Source organism: Syngnathus typhle, unplaced genomic scaffold, assembly GCF_033458585.1.
Source record: "Syngnathus typhle isolate RoL2023-S1 ecotype Sweden unplaced genomic scaffold, RoL_Styp_1.0 HiC_scaffold_33, whole genome shotgun sequence".
Lineage (NCBI taxonomy): Eukaryota > Metazoa > Chordata > Actinopteri > Syngnathiformes > Syngnathidae > Syngnathus > Syngnathus typhle.
In genome coordinates, this window is record NW_026871939.1 from 701,958 (window position 1) to 724,387 (window position 22,430).

The window sequence follows — 22,430 nt, forward strand, 5'->3', positions numbered from 1 at the left end:
TTAATAATGCTTATTAAACATAAACCAAACGTTGGAGGTGGTCATTTCTTCATGCGCAGTGAATAACTCGGCACTCTAAAGCACCCGAGAGCGTTTTTTTCGATGCCAACCTAACCAGAGTGACGGGAGCGGCACAATTCAGAAAAAGTGCTCAGCTCGCCGAGAAAATGCGATTTAAGCAATAAAATTAAAAATGCTTATAAAACATAAACCAAACGTTGGAGGTGGTCATTTCTTAATGCGCAGTAATAAACTCGGCACTCTAAAGCACCCGTGAGCGTTTTTTTCGATGCCAACCTAACCAGAGTGACGGGAGCGGCACAATTCAGAAAAAGTGCTCAGCTCGCCGAGAAAATGCGATTTAAGCAATAAAATTAAAAATGCTTATAAAACATAAACCAAACGTTGGAGGTGGTCATTTCTTCATGCGCAGTGATAAACTCGGCACTCTAAAGCACCCGAGAGCGTTTTTTTCGATGCCAACCTAACCAGAGTGACGGGAGCGGCACAATTCAGAAAAAGTGCTCAGCTCGCCGAGAAAATGCGATTTAAGCAATAAAATTAAAAATGCTTCTAAAACATAAACCAAACGTTGGAGGTGGTCATTTCTTCATGCGCAGTGATAAACTCGGCACTCTAAAGCACCCGAGAGCGTTTTTTTCGATGCCAACCTAACCAGAGTGACGGGAGCGGCACAATTCAGAAAAAGTGCTCAGCTCGCCGAGAAAATGCGATTTAAGCAATAAAATTAAAAATGCTTATAAAACATAAACCAAACGTTGGAGGTGGTCATTTCTTCATGCGCAGTGAATAACTTGGCACTCTAAAGCACCCGAGAGCGTTTTTTTCGATGCCAACCTAACGGGAGCGGCACATTTCAGAAAAAGTGCTCAGCTCGCCGAGAAAATGCGATTTAAGCAATAAAAATAAAAATGCTTATAAAACATAAACCAAACGTTGGAGGTGGTCATTTCTTAATGCGCAGTAATAAACTCGGCACTCTAAAGCACCCGTGAGCGTTTTTTTCGATGCCAACCTAACCAGATTGACGGGAGCGGCACAATTCAGAAAAAGTGCTCAGCTCGCCGAGAAAATGCGATTTAAGCAATAAAATTAAAAATGCTTATAAAACATAAACCAAACGTTGGAGGTGGTCATTTCTTCATGCGCAGTGATAAACTCGGCACTCTAAAGCACCCGAGAGCATTTTTTTCGATGCCAACCTAACCAGAGTGACGGGAGCGGCACATTTCAGAAAAAGTGCTCAGCTCGCCGAGAAATGCGATTTAAGCAATAAAACTAAAAATGCTTATAAAACATAAACCAAACGTTGGAGGTGGTCATTTCTTAATGCGCAGTAATAAACTCGGCACTCTAAAGCACCCGAGAGCGTTTTTTTCGATGCCAACCTAACCAGAGTGACGGGAGCGGCACAATTCAGAAAAAGTGCTCAGCTCACCGAGAAAATGCGATTTAAGCAATAAAATTAAAAATGCTTATTAAACATAAACCAAACGTTGGAGGTGGTCATTTCTTCATGCGCAGTGAATAACTCGGCACTCTAAAGCACCCGAGAGCGTTTTTTTCGATGCCAACCTAACCAGAGTGACGGGAGCGGCACAATTCAGAAAAAGTGCTCAGCTCGCCGAGAAAATGCGATTTAAGCAATAAAATTAAAAATGCTTATAAAACATAAACCAAACGTTGGAGGTGGTCATTTCTTCATGTGCAGTGATAATTTCGGCACTCTAAAGCACCCGAGAGCGTTTTTTTCGATGCCAACCTAACCAGAGTGACGGGAGCGGCACAATTCAGAAAAAGTGCTCAGCTCGCCGAGAAAATGCGATTTAAGCAATAAAATTAAAAATGCTTATAAAACATCAACCAAACGTTGGAGGTGGTCATTTCTTCGTGCGCAGTGAATAACTCGGCACTCTAAAGCACCCGAGAGCGTTTTTTTCGATGCCAACCTAACCAGAGTGACGGGAGCGGCACAATTCAGAAAAAGTGCTCAGCTCGCCGAGAAAATGCGATTTAAGCAATAAAATTAAAAATGCTTATAAAACATAAACCAAACGTTGGAGGTGGTCATTTCTTCATGCGCAGTGATAAACTCGGCACTCTAAAGCACCCGAGAGCGTTTTTTTCGATGCCAACCTAACCAGAGTGACGGGAGCGGCACAATTCAGAAAAAGCGCTCAGCTCGCCGAGAAAATGCGATTTAAGCAATAAAATTAAAAATGCTTATAAAACATAAACCAAACGTTGGAGGTGGTCATTTCTTCATGCGCAGTGATAAACTCGGCACTCTAAAGCACCCGAGAGCGTTTTTTTCGATGCCAACCTAACCAGAGTGACGTGAGCGGCACAATTCAGAAAAAGTGCTCAGCTCGCCGAGAAAATGCAATTTAAGCAATAAAATTAAAAATGCTTATAAAACATAAACCAAACGTTGGAGGTGGTCATTTCTTCCTGCGCAGTGAATAACTCGGCACTCTAAAGCACCCGAGAGCGTTTTTTTCGATGCCAACCTAACCAGAGTTACGGGAGCGGCACAATTCAGAAAAAGCGCTCAGCTCGCCGAGAAAATGCGATTTAAGCAATAAAATTAAAAATGCTTATAAAACATAAACCAAACGTTGGAGGTGGTCATTTCTTCATGCGCAGTGATAAACTCGGCACTCTAAAGCACCCGAGAGCGTTTTTTTCGATGCCAACCTAACCAGAGTGAAGGGAGCGGCACAATTCAGAAAAAGCGCTCAGCTCGCCGAGAAAATGCGATTTAAGCAATAAAATTAAAAATGCTTATAAAACATAAACCAAACGTTGGAGGTGGTCATTTCTTCATGCGCAGTGATAAACTCGGCACTCTAAAGCACCCGAGAGCGTTTTTTTCAATGCCAACATAACCAGAGTGACGGGAGCGGCACAATTCAGAAAAAGTGCTCAGCTCGCCGAGAAAATGCGATTTAAGCAATAAAATTAAAAATGCTTATAAAACATAAATCAAACGTTGGAGGTGGTCATTTCTTCATGCGCAGTGAATAACTCGGCACTCTAAAGCACCCGAGAGCGTTTTTTTCGATGCCAACCTAACCAGAGTGACGGGAGCGGCACATTTCAGAAAAAGTGCTCAGCTCGCCGAGAAAATGCGATTTAAGCAATAAAATTAAAAATGCTTATAAAACATAAACCAAACGTTGGAGGTGGTCATTTATTAATGCACAGTAATAAACTCGGCACTCTAAAGCACCCGAGAGCGTTTTTTTCGATGCCAACCTAACCAGAGTGACGGGAGCGGCACAATTCAGAAAAAGTGCTCAGCTCGCCGAGAAAATGCGATTTAAGCAATAAAATTAAAAATGCTTACAAAACATAAACCAAACGTTGGAGGTGGTCATTTCTTCATGCGCAGTGATAAACTCGGCACTCTAAAGCACCCGAGAGCGTTTTTTTCGATGCCAACCTAACCAGAGTGACGTGAGCGGCACAATTCAGAAAAAGTGCTCAGCTCGCCGAGAAAATGCAATTTAAGCAATAAAATTAAAAATGCTTATAAAACATAAACCAAACGTTGGAGGTGGTCATTTCTTCATGCGCAGTGAATAACTCGGCACTCTAAAGCACCCGAGAGCGTTTTTTTCGATGCCAACCTAACCAGAGTGACGGGAGTGGCACAATTCAGAAAAAGTGCTCAGCTCGCCGAGAAAATGCGATTTAAGCAATAAAATTAAAAATGCTTATAAAACATAAACCAAACGTTGGAGGTGGTCATTTCTTCATGCGCAGTGATAAACTCGGCACTCTAAAGCACCCGAGAGCGTTTTTTTCGATGCCAACCTAACCAGAGTGACGGGAGCGGCACAATTCAGAAAAAGCGCTCAGCTCGCCGAGAAAATGCGATTTAAGCAATAAAATTAAAAATGCTTATAAAACATAAACCAAACGTTGGAGGTGGTCATTTCTTAATGCGCAGTAATAAACTCGGCACTCTAAAGCACCCGAAAGCGTTTTTTTCGATGCCAACCTAACCAGAGTGACGGGAGCGGCACAATTCAGAAAAAGTGCTCAGCTCGCCGAGAAAATGCGATTTAAGCAATAAAATTAATAATGCTTATTAAACATAAACCAAACGTTGGAGGTGGTCATTTCTTCATGCGCAGTGAATAACTCGGCACTCTAAAGCACCCGAGAGCGTTTTTTTCGATGCCAACCTAACCAGAGTGACGGGAGCGGCACAATTCAGAAAAAGTGCTCAGCTCGCCGAGAAAATGCGATTTAAGCAATAAAATTAAAAATGCTTATTAAACATAAACCAAACGTTGGAGGTGGTCATTTCTTCATGCGCAGTGATAAACTCGGCACTCTAAAGCACCCGAGAGAATTTTTTTCGATGCCAACCTAACCAGAGTGACGGGAGCGGCACAATTCAGAAAAAGTGCTCAGCTCGCCGAGAAAATGCGATTTAAGCAATAAAACTAAAAATGCTTATAAAACATAAACCAAACGTTGGAGGTGGTCATTTCTTCATGCGCAGTGAATAACTCGGCACTCTAAAGCACCCGAGAGCGTTTTTTTCGATGCCAACCTAACCAGAGTGACGGGAGCGGCACAATTCAGAAAAAGTGCTCAGCTCGCCGAGAAAATGCGATTTAAGCAATAAAATTAAAAATGCTTATAAAACATAAACCAAACGTTGGAGGTGGTCATTTCTTCATGCGCAGTGATAAACTCGGCACTCTAAAGCACCCGAGAGCGTTTTTTTCGATGCCAACCTAACCAGAGTGACGGGAGCGGCACAATTCAGAAAAAGCGCTCAGCTCGCCGAGAAAATGCGATTTAAGCAATAAAATTAAAAATGCTTATAAAACATAAACCAAACGTTGGAGGTGGTCATTTCTTCATGCGCAGTGATAAACTCGGCACTCTAAAGCACCCAAGAGCGTTTTTTTCGATGCCAACCTAACCAGAGTGACGGGAGCGGCACAATTCAGAAAAAGTGCTCAGCTCGCCGAGAAAATGCGATTTAAGCAAAAAAATTAAAAATGCTTATAAAACATAAACCAAACGTTGGAGGTGGTCATTTCTTCATGCGCAGTGATAAACTCGGCACTCTAAAGCACCCGAGAGCGTTTTTTTCGATGCCAACCTAACCAGAGTGACGGGAGCGGCACAATTCAGAAAAAGTGCTCAGCTCGCCGAGAAAATGCGATTTAAGCAATAAAATTAAAAATGCTTATAAAACATAAACCAAACGTTGGAGGTGGTCATTTCTTCATGCGCAGTGAATAACTTGGCACTCTAAAGCACCCGAGAGCGTTTTTTTCGATGCCAACCTAACGGGAGCGGCACATTTCAGAAAAAGTGCTCAGCTCGCCGAGAAAATGCGATTTAAGCAATAAAATTAAAAATGCTTATAAAACATAAACCAAACGTTGGAGGTGGTCATTTCTTAATGCGCAGTAATAAACTCGGCACTCTAAAGCACCCGTGAGCGTTTTTTTCGATGCCAACCTAACCAGATTGACGGGAGCGGCACAATTCAGAAAAAGTGCTCAGCTCGCCGAGAAAATGCGATTTAAGCAATAAAATTAAAAATGCTTATAAAACATAAACCAAACGTTGGAGGTGGTCATTTCTTCATGCGCAGTGATAAACTCGGCACTCTAAAGCACCCGAGAGCATTTTTTTCGATGCCAACCTAACCAGAGTGACGGGAGCGGCACATTTCAGAAAAAGTGCTCAGCTCGCCGAGAAATGCGATTTAAGCAATAAAACTAAAAATGCTTATAAAACATAAACCAAACGTTGGAGGTGGTCATTTCTTAATGCGCAGTAATAAACTCGGCACTCTAAAGCACCCGAGAGCGTTTTTTTCGATGCCAACCTAACCAGAGTGACGGGAGCGGCACAATTCAGAAAAAGTGCTCAGCTCACCGAGAAAATGCGATTTAAGCAATAAAATTAAAAATGCTTATTAAACATAAACCAAACGTTGGAGGTGGTCATTTCTTCATGCGCAGTGAATAACTCGGCACTCTAAAGCACCCGAGAGCGTTTTTTTCGATGCCAACCTAACCAGAGTGACGGGAGCGGCACAATTCAGAAAAAGTGCTCAGCTCGCCGAGAAAATGCGATTTAAGCAATAAAATTAAAAATGCTTATAAAACATAAACCAAACGTTGGAGGTGGTCATTTCTTCATGTGCAGTGATAATTTCGGCACTCTAAAGCACCCGAGAGCGTTTTTTTCGATGCCAACCTAACCAGAGTGACGGGAGCGGCACAATTCAGAAAAAGTGCTCAGCTCGCCGAGAAAATGCGATTTAAGCAATAAAATTAAAAATGCTTATAAAACATCAACCAAACGTTGGAGGTGGTCATTTCTTCGTGCGCAGTGAATAACTCGGCACTCTAAAGCACCCGAGAGCGTTTTTTTCGATGCCAACCTAACCAGAGTGACGGGAGCGGCACAATTCAGAAAAAGTGCTCAGCTCGCCGAGAAAATGCGATTTAAGCAATAAAATTAAAAATGCTTATAAAACATAAACCAAACGTTGGAGGTGGTCATTTCTTCATGCGCAGTGATAAACTCGGCACTCTAAAGCACCCGAGAGCGTTTTTTTCGATGCCAACCTAACCAGAGTGACGGGAGCGGCACAATTCAGAAAAAGCGCTCAGCTCGCCGAGAAAATGCGATTTAAGCAATAAAATTAAAAATGCTTATAAAACATAAACCAAACGTTGGAGGTGGTCATTTCTTCATGCGCAGTGATAAACTCGGCACTCTAAAGCACCCGAGAGCGTTTTTTTCGATGCCAACCTAACCAGAGTGACGTGAGCGGCACAATTCAGAAAAAGTGCTCAGCTCGCCGAGAAAATGCAATTTAAGCAATAAAAATAAAAATGCTTATAAAACATAAACCAAACGTTGGAGGTGGTCATTTCTTCCTGCGCAGTGAATAACTCGGCACTCTAAAGCACCCGAGAGCGTTTTTTTCGATGCCAACCTAACCAGAGTTACGGGAGCGGCACAATTCAGAAAAAGCGCTCAGCTCGCCGAGAAAATGCGATTTAAGCAATAAAATTAAAAATGCTTATAAAACATAAACCAAACGTTGGAGGTGGTCATTTCTTCATGCGCAGTGATAAACTCGGCACTCTAAAGCACCCGAGAGCGTTTTTTTCGATGCCAACCTAACCAGAGTGAAGGGAGCGGCACAATTCAGAAAAAGCGCTCAGCTCGCCGAGAAAATGCGATTTAAGCAATAAAATTAAAAATGCTTATAAAACATAAACCAAACGTTGGAGGTGGTCATTTCTTCATGCGCAGTGATAAACTCGGCACTCTAAAGCACCCGAGAGCGTTTTTTTCAATGCCAACATAACCAGAGTGACGGGAGCGGCACAATTCAGAAAAAGTGCTCAGCTCGCCGAGAAAATGCGATTTAAGCAATAAAATTAAAAATGCTTATAAAACATAAATCAAACGTTGGAGGTGGTCATTTCTTCATGCGCAGTGAATAACTCGGCACTCTAAAGCACCCGAGAGCGTTTTTTTCGATGCCAACCTAACCAGAGTGACGGGAGCGGCACATTTCAGAAAAAGTGCTCAGCTCGCCGAGAAAATGCGATTTAAGCAATAAAATTAAAAATGCTTATAAAACATAAACCAAACGTTGGAGGTGGTCATTTATTAATGCACAGTAATAAACTCGGCACTCTAAAGCACCCGAGAGCGTTTTTTTCGATGCCAACCTAACCAGAGTGACGGGAGCGGCACAATTCAGAAAAAGTGCTCAGCTCGCCGAGAAAATGCGATTTAAGCAATAAAATTAAAAATGCTTACAAAACATAAACCAAACGTTGGAGGTGGTCATTTCTTCATGCGCAGTGATAAACTCGGCACTCTAAAGCACCCGAGAGCGTTTTTTTCGATGCCAACCTAACCAGAGTGACGTGAGCGGCACAATTCAGAAAAAGTGCTCAGCTCGCCGAGAAAATGCAATTTAAGCAATAAAATTAAAAATGCTTATAAAACATAAACCAAACGTTGGAGGTGGTCATTTCTTCATGCGCAGTGAATAACTCGGCACTCTAAAGCACCCGAGAGCGTTTTTTTCGATGCCAACCTAACCAGAGTGACGGGAGTGGCACAATTCAGAAAAAGTGCTCAGCTCGCCGAGAAAATGCGATTTAAGCAATAAAATTAAAAATGCTTATAAAACATAAACCAAACGTTGGAGGTGGTCATTTCTTCATGCGCAGTGATAAACTCGGCACTCTAAAGCACCCGAGAGCGTTTTTTTCGATGCCAACCTAACCAGAGTGACGGGAGCGGCACAATTCAGAAAAAGCGCTCAGCTCGCCGAGAAAATGCGATTTAAGCAATAAAATTAAAAATGCTTATAAAACATAAACCAAACGTTGGAGGTGGTCATTTCTTAATGCGCAGTAATAAACTCGGCACTCTAAAGCACCCGAAAGCGTTTTTTTCGATGCCAACCTAACCAGAGTGACGGGAGCGGCACAATTCAGAAAAAGTGCTCAGCTCGCCGAGAAAATGCGATTTAAGCAATAAAATTAATAATGCTTATTAAACATAAACCAAACGTTGGAGGTGGTCATTTCTTCATGCGCAGTGAATAACTCGGCACTCTAAAGCACCCGAGAGCGTTTTTTTCGATGCCAACCTAACCAGAGTGACGGGAGCGGCACAATTCAGAAAAAGTGCTCAGCTCGCCGAGAAAATGCGATTTAAGCAATAAAATTAAAAATGCTTATTAAACATAAACCAAACGTTGGAGGTGGTCATTTCTTCATGCGCAGTGATAAACTCGGCACTCTAAAGCACCCGAGAGAATTTTTTTCGATGCCAACCTAACCAGAGTGACGGGAGCGGCACAATTCAGAAAAAGTGCTCAGCTCGCCGAGAAAATGCGATTTAAGCAATAAAACTAAAAATGCTTATAAAACATAAACCAAACGTTGGAGGTGGTCATTTCTTCATGCGCAGTGAATAACTCGGCACTCTAAAGCACCCGAGAGCGTTTTTTTCGATGCCAACCTAACCAGAGTGACGGGAGCGGCACAATTCAGAAAAAGTGCTCAGCTCGCCGAGAAAATGCGATTTAAGCAATAAAATTAAAAATGCTTATAAAACATAAACCAAACGTTGGAGGTGGTTATTTCTTCATGCGCAGTGATAAACTCGGCACTCTAAAGCACCCGAGAGCGTTTTTTTCGATGCCAACCTAACCAGAGTGACGGGAGCGGCACAATTCAGAAAAAGCGCTCAGCTCGCCGAGAAAATGCGATTTAAGCAATAAAATTAAAAATGCTTATAAAACATAAACCAAACGTTGGAGGTGGTCATTTCTTCATGCGCAGTGATAAACTCGGCACTCTAAAGCACCCAAGAGCGTTTTTTTCGATGCCAACCTAACCAGAGTGACGGGAGCGGCACAATTCAGAAAAAGTGCTCAGCTCGCCGAGAAAATGCGATTTAAGCAAAAAAATTAAAAATGCTTATAAAACATAAACCAAACGTTGGAGGTGGTCATTTCTTCATGCGCAGTGAATAACTCGGCACTCTAAAGCACCCGAGAGCGTTTTTTTCAATGCCAACCTAACCAGAGTGACGGGAGCGGCACATTTCAGAAAACGTGCTCAGCTCGCCGAGAAAATGCGATTTAAGCAATAAAATTAAAAATGCTTATAAAACATAAACCAAACGTTGGAGGTGGTCATTTCTTAATGCGCAGTAATAAACTCGGCACTCTAAAGCACCCGAGAGCGTTTTTTTCGATGCCAACCTAACCAGAGTTACGGGAGCGGCACAATTCAGAAAAAGCGCTCAGCTCGCCGAGAAAATGCGATTTATGCAATAAAATTAAAAATGCTTATAAAACATAAACCAAACGTTGGAGGTGGTCATTTCTTCATGCGCAGTGATAAACTCGGCACTCTAAAGCACCCGAGAGCGTTTTTTTCGATGCCAACCTAACCAGAGTGACGGGAGCGGCACAATTCAGAAAAAGCGCTCAGCTCACCGAGAAAATGCGATTTAAGCAATAAAATTAAAAATGCTTATAAAACATAAACCAAACGTTGGAGGTGGTCATTTCTTCATGCGCAGTGATAAACTCGGCACTCTAAAGCACCCGAGAGCGTTTTTTTCAATGCCAACATAACCAGAGTGACGGGAGCGGCACAATTCAGAAAAAGTGCTCAGCTCGCCGAGAAAATGCGATTTAAGCAATAAAATTAAAAATGCTTATAAAACATAAACCAAACGTTGGAGGTGGTCATTTCTTCATGCGCAGTGAATAACTCGGCACTCTAAAGCACCCGAGAGCGTTTTTTTCGATGCCAACCTAACCAGAGTGACGGGAGCGGCACAATTCAGAAAAAGTGCTCAGCTCGCCGAGAAAATGCGATTTAAGCAATAAAATTAAAAATGCTTATAAAACATAAACCAAACGTTGGAGGTGGTCATTTCTTAATGCGCAGTAATAAACTCGGCACTCTAAAGCACCCGTGAGCGTTTTTTTCGATGCCAACCTAACCAGAGTGACGGGAGCGGCACAATTCAGAAAAAGTGCTCAGCTCGCCGAGAAAATGCGATTTAAGCAATAAAATTAAAAATGCTTTTAAAACATAAACCAAACGTTGGAGGTGGTCATTTCTTCATGCGCAGTGATAAACTCGGCACTCTAAAGCACCCGAGAGCGTTTTTTTCGATGCCAACCTAACCAGAGTGACGGGAGCGGCACAATTCAGAAAAAGTGCTCAGCTCGCCGAGAAAATGCGATTTAAGCAATAAAATTATAAATGCTTATAAAACATAAACCAAACGTTGGAGGTGGTCATTTCTTCATGCGCAGTGAATAACTCGGCACTCTAAAGCACCCGAGAGCGTTTTTTTCGATGCCAACCTAACCAGAGTGACGGGAGCGGCACATTTCAGAAAAAGTGCTCAGCTCGCCGAGAAAATGCGATTTAAGCAATAAAATTAAAAATGCTTATAAAACATAAACCAAACGTTGGAGGTGGTCATTTCTTAATGCGCAGTAATAAACTCGGCACTCTAAAGCACCCGTGAGCGTTTTTTTCGATGCCAACCTAACCAGATTGACGGGAGCGGCACAATTCAGAAAAAGTGCTCAGCTCGCCGAGAAAATGCGATTTAAGCAATAAAATTAAAAATGCTTATAAAACATAAACCAAACGTTGGAGGTGGTCATTTCTTCATGCGCAGTGATAAACTCGGCACTCTAAAGCACCCGAGAGCATTTTTTTCGATGCCAACCTAACCAGAGTGACGGGAGCGGCACATTTCAGAAAAAGTGCTCAGCTCGCCGAGAAAATGCGATTTAAGCAATAAAACTAAAAATGCTTATAAAACATAAACCAAACGTTGGAGGTGGTCATTTCTTAATGCGCAGTAATAAACTCGGCACTCTAAAGCACCCGAGAGCGTTTTTTTCGATGCCAACCTAACCAGAGTGACGGGAGCGGCACAATTCAGAAAAAGTGCTCAGCTCACCGAGAAAATGCGATTTAAGCAATAAAATTAAAAATGCTTATTAAACATAAACCAAACGTTGGAGGTGGTCATTTCTTCATGCGCAGTGAATAACTCGGCACTCTAAAGCACCCGAGAGCGTTTTTTTCGATGCCAACCTAACCAGAGTGACGGGAGCGGCACAATTCAGAAAAAGTGCTCAGCTCGCCGAGAAAATGCGATTTAAGCAATAAAATTAAAAATGCTTATAAAACATAAACCAAACGTTGGAGGTGGTCATTTCTTCATGTGCAGTGATAATTTCGGCACTCTAAAGCACCCGAGAGCGTTTTTTTCGATGCCAACCTAACCAGAGTGACGGGAGCGGCACAATTCAGAAAAAGTGCTCAGCTCGCCGAGAAAATGCGATTTAAGCAATAAAATTAAAAATGCTTATAAAACATCAACCAAACGTTGGAGGTGGTCATTTCTTCGTGCGCAGTGAATAACTCGGCACTCTAAAGCACCCGAGAGCGTTTTTTTCGATGCCAACCTAACCAGAGTGACGGGAGCGGCACAATTCAGAAAAAGTGCTCAGCTCGCCGAGAAAATGCGATTTAAGCAATAAAATTAAAAATGCTTATAAAACATAAACCAAACGTTGGAGGTGGTCATTTCTTCATGCGCAGTGATAAACTCGGCACTCTAAAGCACCCGAGAGCGTTTTTTTCGATGCCAACCTAACCAGAGTGACGGGAGCGGCACAATTCAGAAAAAGCGCTCAGCTCGCCGAGAAAATGCGATTTAAGCAATAAAATTAAAAATGCTTATAAAACATAAACCAAACGTTGGAGGTGGTCATTTCTTCATGCGCAGTGATAAACTCGGCACTCTAAAGCACCCGAGAGCGTTTTTTTCGATGCCAACCTAACCAGAGTGACGGGAGCGGCACAATTCAGAAAAAGTGCTCAGCTCGCCGAGAAAATGCAATTTAAGCAATAAAATTAAAAATGCTTATAAAACATAAACCAAACGTTGGAGGTGGTCATTTCTTCATGCGCAGTGAATAACTCGGCACTCTAAAGCACCCGAGAGCGTTTTTTTCGATGCCAACCTAACCAGAGTGACGGGAGCGGCACAATTCAGAAAAAGTGCTCAGCTCGCCGAGAAAATGCGATTTAAGCAATAAAATTAAAAATGCTTATAAAACATAAACCAAACGTTGGAGGTGGTCATTTCTTAATGCGCAGTAATAAACTCGGCACTCTAAAGCACCCGTGAGCGTTTTTTTCGATGCCAACCTAACCAGAGTGACGGGAGCGGCACAATTCAGAAAAAGTGCTCAGCTCGCCGAGAAAATGCGATTTAAGCAATAAAATTAAAAATGCTTTTAAAACATAAACCAAACGTTGGAGGTGGTCATTTCTTCATGCGCAGTGATAAACTCGGCACTCTAAAGCACCCGAGAGCGTTTTTTTCGATGCCAACCTAACCAGAGTGACGGGAGCGGCACAATTCAGAAAAAGTGCTCAGCTCGCCGAGAAAATGCGATTTAAGCAATAAAATTATAAATGCTTATAAAACATAAACCAAACGTTGGAGGTGGTCATTTCTTCATGCGCAGTGAATAACTCGGCACTCTAAAGCACCCGAGAGCGTTTTTTTCGATGCCAACCTAACCAGAGTGACGGGAGCGGCACATTTCAGAAAAAGTGCTCAGCTCGCCGAGCAAATGCGATTTAAGCAATAAAATTAAAAATGCTTATAAAACATAAACCAAACGTTGGAGGTGGTCATTTCTTAATGCGCAGTAATAAACTCGGCACTCTAAAGCACCCGTGAGCGTTTTTTTCGATGCCAACCTAACCAGATTGACGGGAGCGGCACAATTCAGAAAAAGTGCTCAGCTCGCCGAGAAAATGCGATTTAAGCAATAAAATTAAAAATGCTTATAAAACATAAACCAAACGTTGGAGGTGGTCATTTCTTCATGCGCAGTGATAAACTCGGCACTCTAAAGCACCCGAGAGCGTTTTTTTCGATGCCAACCTAACCAGAGTGACGGGAGCGGCACATTTCAGAAAAAGTGCTCAGCTCGCCGAGAAAATGCGATTTAAGCAAAAAAATTAAAAATGCTTATGAAACATAAACCAAACGCTGGAGGTGGTCATTTCTTAATGCGCAGTAATAAACTCGGCACTCTAAAGCACCCGAGAGCGTTTTTTTCGATGCCAACCTAACCAGAGTGACGGGAGCGGCACAATTCAGAAAAAGTGCTCAGCTCGCCGAGAAAATGCGATTTAAGCAATAAAACTAAAAATGCTTATAAAACATAAACCAAACGTTGGAGGTGGTCATTTCTTAATGCGCAGTAATAAACTCGGCACTCTAAAGCACCCGAGAGCGTTTTTTTCGATGCCAACCTAACCAGAGTGACGGGAGCGGCACAATTCAGAAAAAGTGCTCAGCTCACCGAGAAAATGCGATTTAAGCAATAAAATTAAAAATGCTTATTAAACATAAACCAAACGTTGGAGGTGGTCATTTCTTAATGCGCAGTGAATAACTCGGCACTCTAAAGCACCCGTGAGCGTTTTTTTCGATGCCAACCTAACCAGAGTGACGGGACCGGCACAATTCAGAAAAAGTGCTCAGCTCGCCGAGAAAATGCGATTTAAGCAATAAAATTAAAAATGCTTATAAAACATAAACCAAACGTTGGAGGTGGTCATTTCTTCATGCGCAGTGATAAACTCGGCACTCTAAAGCACCCGAGAGCGTTTTTTTCGATGCCAACCTAACCAGAGTGACGGGAGCGGCACAATTCAGAAAAAGTGCTCAGCTCGCCGAGAAAATGCGATTTAAGCAATAAAACTAAAAATGCTTATAAAACATAAACCAAACGTTGGAGGTGGTCATTTCTTCATGCGCAGTGATAAACTCGGCACTCTAAAGCACCCGAGAGCGTTTTTTTCGATGCCAACCTAACCAGAGTGACGGGAGCGGCACAATTCAGAAAAAGTGCTCAGCTCGGCGAGAAAATGCGATTTAAGCAATAAAATTAAAAATGCTTATAAAACATAAACCAAACGTTGGAGGTGGTCATTTCTTCATGCGCAGTGAATAACTCGGCACTCTAAAGCACCCGAGAGCGTTTTTTTCGATGCCAACCTAACCAGAGTGACGGGAGAGGCACATTTCAGAAAAAGTGCTCAGCTCGCCGAGAAAATGCGATTTAAGCAAAAAAATTAAAAATGCTTATAAAACATAAACCAAACGCTGGAGGTGGTCATTTCTTAATGCGCAGTAATAAACTCGGCACTCTAAAGCACCCGAGAGCGTTTTTTTCGATGCCAACCTAACCAGAGTGACGGGAGCGGCACAATTCAGAAAAAGTGCTCAGCTCGCCGAGAAAATGCGATTTAAGCAATAAAACTAAAAATGCTTATAAAACATAAACCAAACGTTGGAGGTGGTCATTTCTTAATGCGCAGTAATAAACTCGGCACTCTAAAGCACCCGAGAGCGTTTTTTTCGATGCCAACCTAACCAGAGTGACGGGAGCGGCACAATTCAGAAAAAGTGCTCAGCTCACCGAGAAAATGCGATTTAAGCAATAAAATTAAAAATGCTTATTAAACATAAACCAAACGTTGGAGGTGGTCATTTCTTCATGCGCAGTGAATAACTCGGCACTCTAAAGCACCCGAGAGCGTTTTTTTCGATGCCAACCTAACCAGAGTGACGGGAGCGGCACAATTCAGAAAAAGTGCTCAGCTCGCCGAGAAAATGCGATTTAAGCAATAAAACTAAAAATGCTTATAAAACATAAACCAAACGTTGGAGGTGGTCATTTCTTCATGCGCAGTGAATAACTCGGCACTCTAAAGCACCCGAGAGCGTTTTTTTCGATGCCAACCTAACCAGAGTGACGGGAGCGGCACATTTCAGAAAAAGTGCTCAGCTCGCCGAGAAAATGCGATTTAAGCAATAAAATTAAAAATGCTTATAAAACATAAACCAAACGTTGGAGGTGGTCATTTCTTAATGCGCAGTAATAAACTCGGCACTCTAAAGCACCCGTGAGCGTTTTTTTCGATGCCAACCTAACCAGATTGACGGGAGCGGCACAATTCAGAAAAAGTGCTCAGCTCGCCGAGAAAATGCGATTTAAGCAATAAAATTAAAAATGCTTATAAAACATAAACCAAACGTTGGAGGTGGTCATTTCTTCATGCGCAGTGATAAACTCGGCACTCTAAAGCACCCGAGAGCGTTTTTTTCGATGCCAACCTAACCAGAGTGACGGGAGCGGCACATTTCAGAAAAAGTGCTCAGCTCGCCGAGAAAATGCGATTTAAGCAAAAAAATTAAAAATGCTTATAAAACATAAACCAAACGCTGGAGGTGGTCATTTCTTAATGCGCAGTAATAAACTCGGCACTCTAAAGCACCCGAGAGCGTTTTTTTCGATGCCAACCTAACCAGAGTGACGGGAGCGGCACAATTCAGAAAAAGTGCTCAGCTCGCCGAGAAAATGCGATTTAAGCAATAAAACTAAAAATGCTTATAAAACATAAACCAAACGTTGGAAGTGGTCATTTCTTAATGCGCAGCAATAAACTCGGCACTCTAAAGCACCCGAGAGCGTTTTTTTCGATGCCAACCTAACCAGAGTGACGGGAGCGGCACAATTCAGAAAAAGTGCTCAGCTCACCGAGAAAATGCGATTTAAGCAATAAAATTAAAAATGCTTATTAAACATAAACCAAACGTTGGAGGTGGTCATTTCTTAATGCGCAGTAATAAACTCGGCACTCTAAAGCACCCGTGAGCGTTTTTTTCGATGCCAACCTAACCAGAGTGACGGGAGCGGCACAATTCAGAAAAAGTGCTCAGCTCGCCGAGAAAATGCGATTTAAGCAATAAAATTAAAAATGCTTTTAAAACATAAACCAAACGTTGGAGGTGGTCATTTCTTCATGCGCAGTGATAAACTCGGCACTCTAAAGCACCCGAGAGCGTTTTTTTCGATGCCAACCTAACCAGAGTGACGGGAGCGGCACAATTCAGAAAAAGTGCTCAGCTCGCCGAGAAAATGCGATTTAAGCAATAAAACTAAAAATGCTTATAAAACATAAACCAAACGTTGGAGGTGGTCATTTCTTCATGCGCAGTGATAAACTCGGCACTCTAAAGCACCCGAGAGCGTTTTTTTCGATGCCAACCTAACCAGAGTGACGGGAGCGGCACAATTCAGAAAAAGTGCTCAGCTCGCCGAGAAAATGCGATTTAAGCAATAAAATTAAAAATGCTTATAAAACATAAACCAAACGTTGGAGGTGGTCATTTCTTCATGCGCAGTGAATAACTCGGCACTCTAAAGCACCCGAGAGCGTTTTTTTCGATGCCAACCTAACCAGAGTGACGGGAGCGGCACATTTCAGAAAAAGTGCTCAGCTCGCCGAGAAAATGCGATTTAAGCAATACAATTAAAAATGCTTATAAAACATAAACCAAACGTTGGAGGTGGTCATTTCTTAATGCGCAGTAATAAACTCGGCACTCTAAAGCACCCGTGAGCGTTTTTTTCGATGCCAACCTAACCAGATTGACGGGAGCGGCACAATTCAGAAAAAGTGCTCAGCTCGCCGAGAAAATGCGATTTAAGCAATAAAATTAAAAATGCTTATAAAACATAAACCAAACGTTGGAGGTGGTCATTTCTTCATGCGCAGTGATAAACTCGGCACTCTAAAGCACCCGAGAGCGTTTTTTTCGATGCCAACCTAACCAGAGTGACGGGAGCGGCACATTTCAGAAAAAGTGCTCAGCTCGCCGAGAAAATGCGATTTAAGCAAAAAAATTAAAAATGCTTATAAAACATAAACCAAACGTTGGAGGTGGTCATTTCTTCATGCGCAGTGATAAACTCGGCACTCTAAAGCACCCGAGAGCGTTTTTTTCGATGCCAACCTAACCAGAGTGACGGGAGCGGCACAATTCAGAAAAAGTGCTCAGCTCGCCGAGAAAATGCGATTTAAGCAATAAAATTATAAATGCTTATAAAACATAAACCAAACGTTGGAGGTGGTCATTTCTTCATGCGCAGTGAATAACTCGGCACTCTAAAGCACCCGAGAGCGTTTTTTTCGATGCCAACCTAACCAGAGTGACGGGAGCGGCACATTTCAGAAAAAGTGCTCAGCTCGCCGAGAAAATGCGATTTAAGCAATAAAATTAAAAATGCTTATAAAACATAAACCAAACGTTGGAGGTGGTCATTTCTTAATGCGTAGTAATAAACTCGGCACTCTAAAGCACCCGTGAGCGTTTTTTTCGATGCCAACCTAACCAGATTGACGGGAGCGGCACAATTCAGAAAAAGTGCTCAGCTCGCCGAGAAAATGCGATTTAAGCAATAAAATTAAAAATGCTTATAAAACATAAACCAAACGTTGGAGGTGGTCATTTCTTCATGCGCAGTGATAAACTCGGCACTCTAAAGCACCCGAGAGCGTTTTTTTCGATGCCAACCTAACCAGAGTGACGGGAGCGGCACATTTCAGAAAAAGTGCTCAGCTCGCCGAGAAAATGCGATTTAAGCAAAAAAATTAAAAATGCTTATAAAACATAAACCAAACGCTGGAGGTGGTCATTTCTTAATGCGCAGTAATAAACTCGGCACTCTAAAGCACCCGAGAGCGTTTTTTTCGATGCCAACCTAACCAGAGTGACGGGAGCGGCACAATTCAGAAAAAGTGCTCAGCTCGCCGAGAAAATGCGATTTAAGCAATAAAACTAAAAATGCTTATAAAACATAAACCAAACGTTGGAGGTGGTCATTTCTTAATGCGCAGTAATAAACTCGGCACTCTAAAGCACCCGAGAGCGTTTTTTTCGATGCCAACCTAACCAGAGTGACGGGAGCGGCACAATTCAGAAAAAGTGCTCAGCTCACCGAGAAAATGCGATTTAAGCAATAAAATTAAAAATGCTTATTAAACATAAACCAAACGTTGGAGGTGGTCATTTCTTCATGCGCAGTGAATAACTCGGCACTCTAAAGCACCCGTGAGCGTTTTTTTCGATGCCAACCTAACCAGAGTGACGGGACCGGCACAATTCAGAAAAAGTGCTCAGCTCGCCGAGAAAATGCGATTTAAGCAATAAAATTAAAAATGCTTATAAAACATAAACCAAACGTTGGAGGTGGTCATTTCTTCATGCGCAGTGATAAACTCGGCACTCTAAAGCACCCGAGAGCGTTTTTTTCGATGCCAACCTAACCAGAGTGACGGGAGCGGCACAATTCAGAAAAAGTGCTCAGCTCGCCGAGAAAATGCGATTTAAGCAATAAAACTAAAAATGCTTATAAAACATAAACCAAACGTTGGAGGTGGTCATTTCTTCATGCGCAGTGATAAACTCGGCACTCTAAAGGAACCGAGAGCGTTTTTTTCGATGCCAACCTAACCAGAGTGACGGGAGCGGCACAATTCAGAAAAAGTGCTCAGCTCGCCGAGAAAATGCGATTTAAGCAATAAAATTAAAAATGCTTATAAAACATAAACAAAACGTTGGAGGTGGTCATTTCTTCATGCGCAGTGAATAACTCGGCACTCTAAAGCACCCGAGAGCGTTTTTTTCGATGCCAACCTAACCAGAGTGACGGGAGAGGCACATTTCAGAAAAAGTGCTCAGCTCGCCGAGAAAATGCGATTTAAGCAAAAAAATTAAAAATGCTTATAAAACATAAACCAAACGCTGGAGGTGGTCATTTCTTAATGCGCAGTAATAAACTCGGCACTCTAAAGCACCCGAGAGCGTTTTTTTCGATGCCAACCTAACCAGAGTGACGGGAGCGGCACAATTCAGAAAAAGTGCTCAGCTCGCCGAGAAAATGCGATTTAAGCAATAAAACTAAAAATGCTTATAAAACATAAACCAAACGTTGGAGGTGGTCATTTCTTAATGCGCAGTAATAAACTCGGCACTCTAAAGCACCCGAGAGCGTTTTTTTCGATGCCAACCTAACCAGAGTGACGGGAGCGGCACAATTCAGAAAAAGTGCTCAGCTCACCGAGAAAATGCGATTTAAGCAATAAAATTAAAAATGCTTATTAAACATAAACCAAACGTTGGAGGTGGTCATTTCTTCATGCGCAGTGAATAACTCGGCACTCTAAAGCACCCGAGAGCGTTTTTTTCGATGCCAACCTAACCAGAGTGACGGGAGCGGCACAATTCAGAAAAAGTGCTCAGCTCGCCGAGAAAATGCGATTTAAGCAATAAAACTAAAAATGCTTATAAAACATAAACCAAACGTTGGAGGTGGTCATTTCTTCATGCGCAGTGAATAACTCGGCACTCTAAAGCACCCGAGAGCGTTTTTTTCGATGCCAACCTAACCAGAGTGACGGGAGCGGCACATTTCAGAAAAAGTGCTCAGCTCGCCGAGAAAATGCGATTTAAGCAATAAAATTAAAAATGCTTATAAAACATAAACCAAACGTTGGAGGTGGTCATTTCTTAATGCGCAGTAATAAACTCGGCACTCTAAAGCACCCGTGAGCGTTTTTTTCGATGCCAACCTAACCAGATTGACGGGAGCGGCACAATTCAGAAAAAGTGCTCAGCTCGCCGAGAAAATGCGATTTAAGCAATAAAATTAAAAATGCTTATAAAACATAAACCAAACGTTGGAGGTGGTCATTTCTTCATGCGCAGTGATAAACTCGGCACTCTAAAGCACCCGAGAGCGTTTTTTTCGATGCCAACCTAACCAGAGTGACGGGAGCGGCACATTTCAGAAAAAGTGCTCAGCTCGCCGAGAAAATGCGATTTAAGCAAAAAAATTAAAAATGCTTATAAAACATAAACCAAACGCTGGAGGTGGTCATTTCTTAATGCGCAGTAATAAACTCGGCACTCTAAAGCACCCGAGAGCGTTTTTTTCGATGCCAACCTAACCAGAGTGACGGGAGCGGCACAATTCAGAAAAAGTGCTCAGCTCGCCGAGAAAATGCGATTTAAGCAATAAAACTAAAAATGCTTATAAAACATAAACCAAACGTTGGAAGTGGTCATTTCTTAATGCGCAGCAATAAACTCGGCACTCTAAAGCACCCGAGAGCGTTTTTTTCGATGCCAACCTAACCAGAGTGACGGGAGCGGCACAATTCAGAAAAAGTGCTCAGCTCACCGAGAAAATGCGATTTAAGCAATAAAATTAAAAATGCTTATTAAACATAAACCAAACGTTGGAGGTGGTCATTTCTTAATGCGCAGTAATAAACTCGGCACTCTAAAGCACCCGTGAGCGTTTTTTTCGATGCCAACCTAACCAGAGTGACGGGAGCGGCACAATTCAGAAAAAGTGCTCAGCTCGCCGAGAAAATGCGATTTAAGCAATAAAATTAAAAATGCTTTTAAAACATAAACCAAACGTTGGAGGTGGTCATTTCTTCATGCGCAGTGATAAACTCGGCACTCTAAAGCACCCGAGAGCGTTTTTTTCGATGCCAACCTAACCAGAGTGACGGGAGCGGCACAATTCAGAAAAAGTGCTCAGCTCGCCGAGAAAATGCGATTTAAGCAATAAAACTAAAAATGCTTATAAAACATAAACCAAACGTTGGAGGTGGTCATTTCTTCATGCGCAGTGATAAACTCGGCACTCTAAAGCACCCGAGAGCGTTTTTTTCGATGCCAACCTAACCAGAGTGACGGGAGCGGCACAATTCAGAAAAAGTGCTCAGCTCGCCGAGAAAATGCGATTTAAGCAATAAAATTAAAAATGCTTATAAAACATAAACCAAACGTTGGAGGTGGTCATTTCTTCATGCGCAGTGAATAACTCGGCACTCTAAAGCACCCGAGAGCGTTTTTTTCGATGCCAACCTAACCAGAGTGACGGGAGCGGCACATTTCAGAAAAAGTGCTCAGCTCGCCGAGAAAATGCGATTTAAGCAATACAATTAAAAATGCTTATAAAACATAAACCAAACGTTGGAGGTGGTCATTTCTTAATGCGCAGTAATAAACTCGGCACTCTAAAGCACCCGTGAGCGTTTTTTTCGATGCCAACCTAACCAGATTGACGGGAGCGGCACAATTCAGAAAAAGTGCTCAGCTCGCCGAGAAAATGCGATTTAAGCAATAAAATTAAAAATGCTTATAAAACATAAACCAAACGTTGGAGGTGGTCATTTCTTCATGCGCAGTGATAAACTCGGCACTCTAAAGCACCCGAGAGCGTTTTTTTCAATGCCAACCTAACCAGAGTGACGGGAGCGGCACATTTCAGAAAAAGTGCTCAGCTCGCCGAGAAAATGCGATTTAAGCAAAAAAATTAAAAATGCTTATAAAACATAAACCAAACGTTGGAGGTGGTCATTTCTTCATGCGCAGTGATAAACTCGGCACTCTAAAGCACCCGAGAGCGTTTTTTTCGATGCCAACCTAACCAGAGTGACGGGAGCGGCACAATTCAGAAAAAGTGCTCAGCTCGCCGAGAAAATGCGATTTAAGCAATAAAATTATAAATGCTTATAAAACATAAACCAAACGTTGGAGGTGGTCATTTCTTCATGCGCAGTGAATAACTCGGCACTCTAAAGCACCCGAGAGCGTTTTTTTCGATGCCAACCTAACCAGAGTGACGGGAGCGGCACATTTCAGAAAAAGTGCTCAGCTCGCCGAGAAAATGCGATTTAAGCAATAAAATTAAAAATGCTTATAAAACATAAACCAAACGTTGGAGGTGGTCATTTCTTAATGCGCAGTAATAAACTCGGCACTCTAAAGCACCCGTGAGCGTTTTTTTCGATGCCAACCTAACCAGATTGACGGGAGCGGCACAATTCAGAAAAAGTGCTCAGCTCGCCGAGAAAATGCGATTTAAGCAATAAAATTAAAAATGC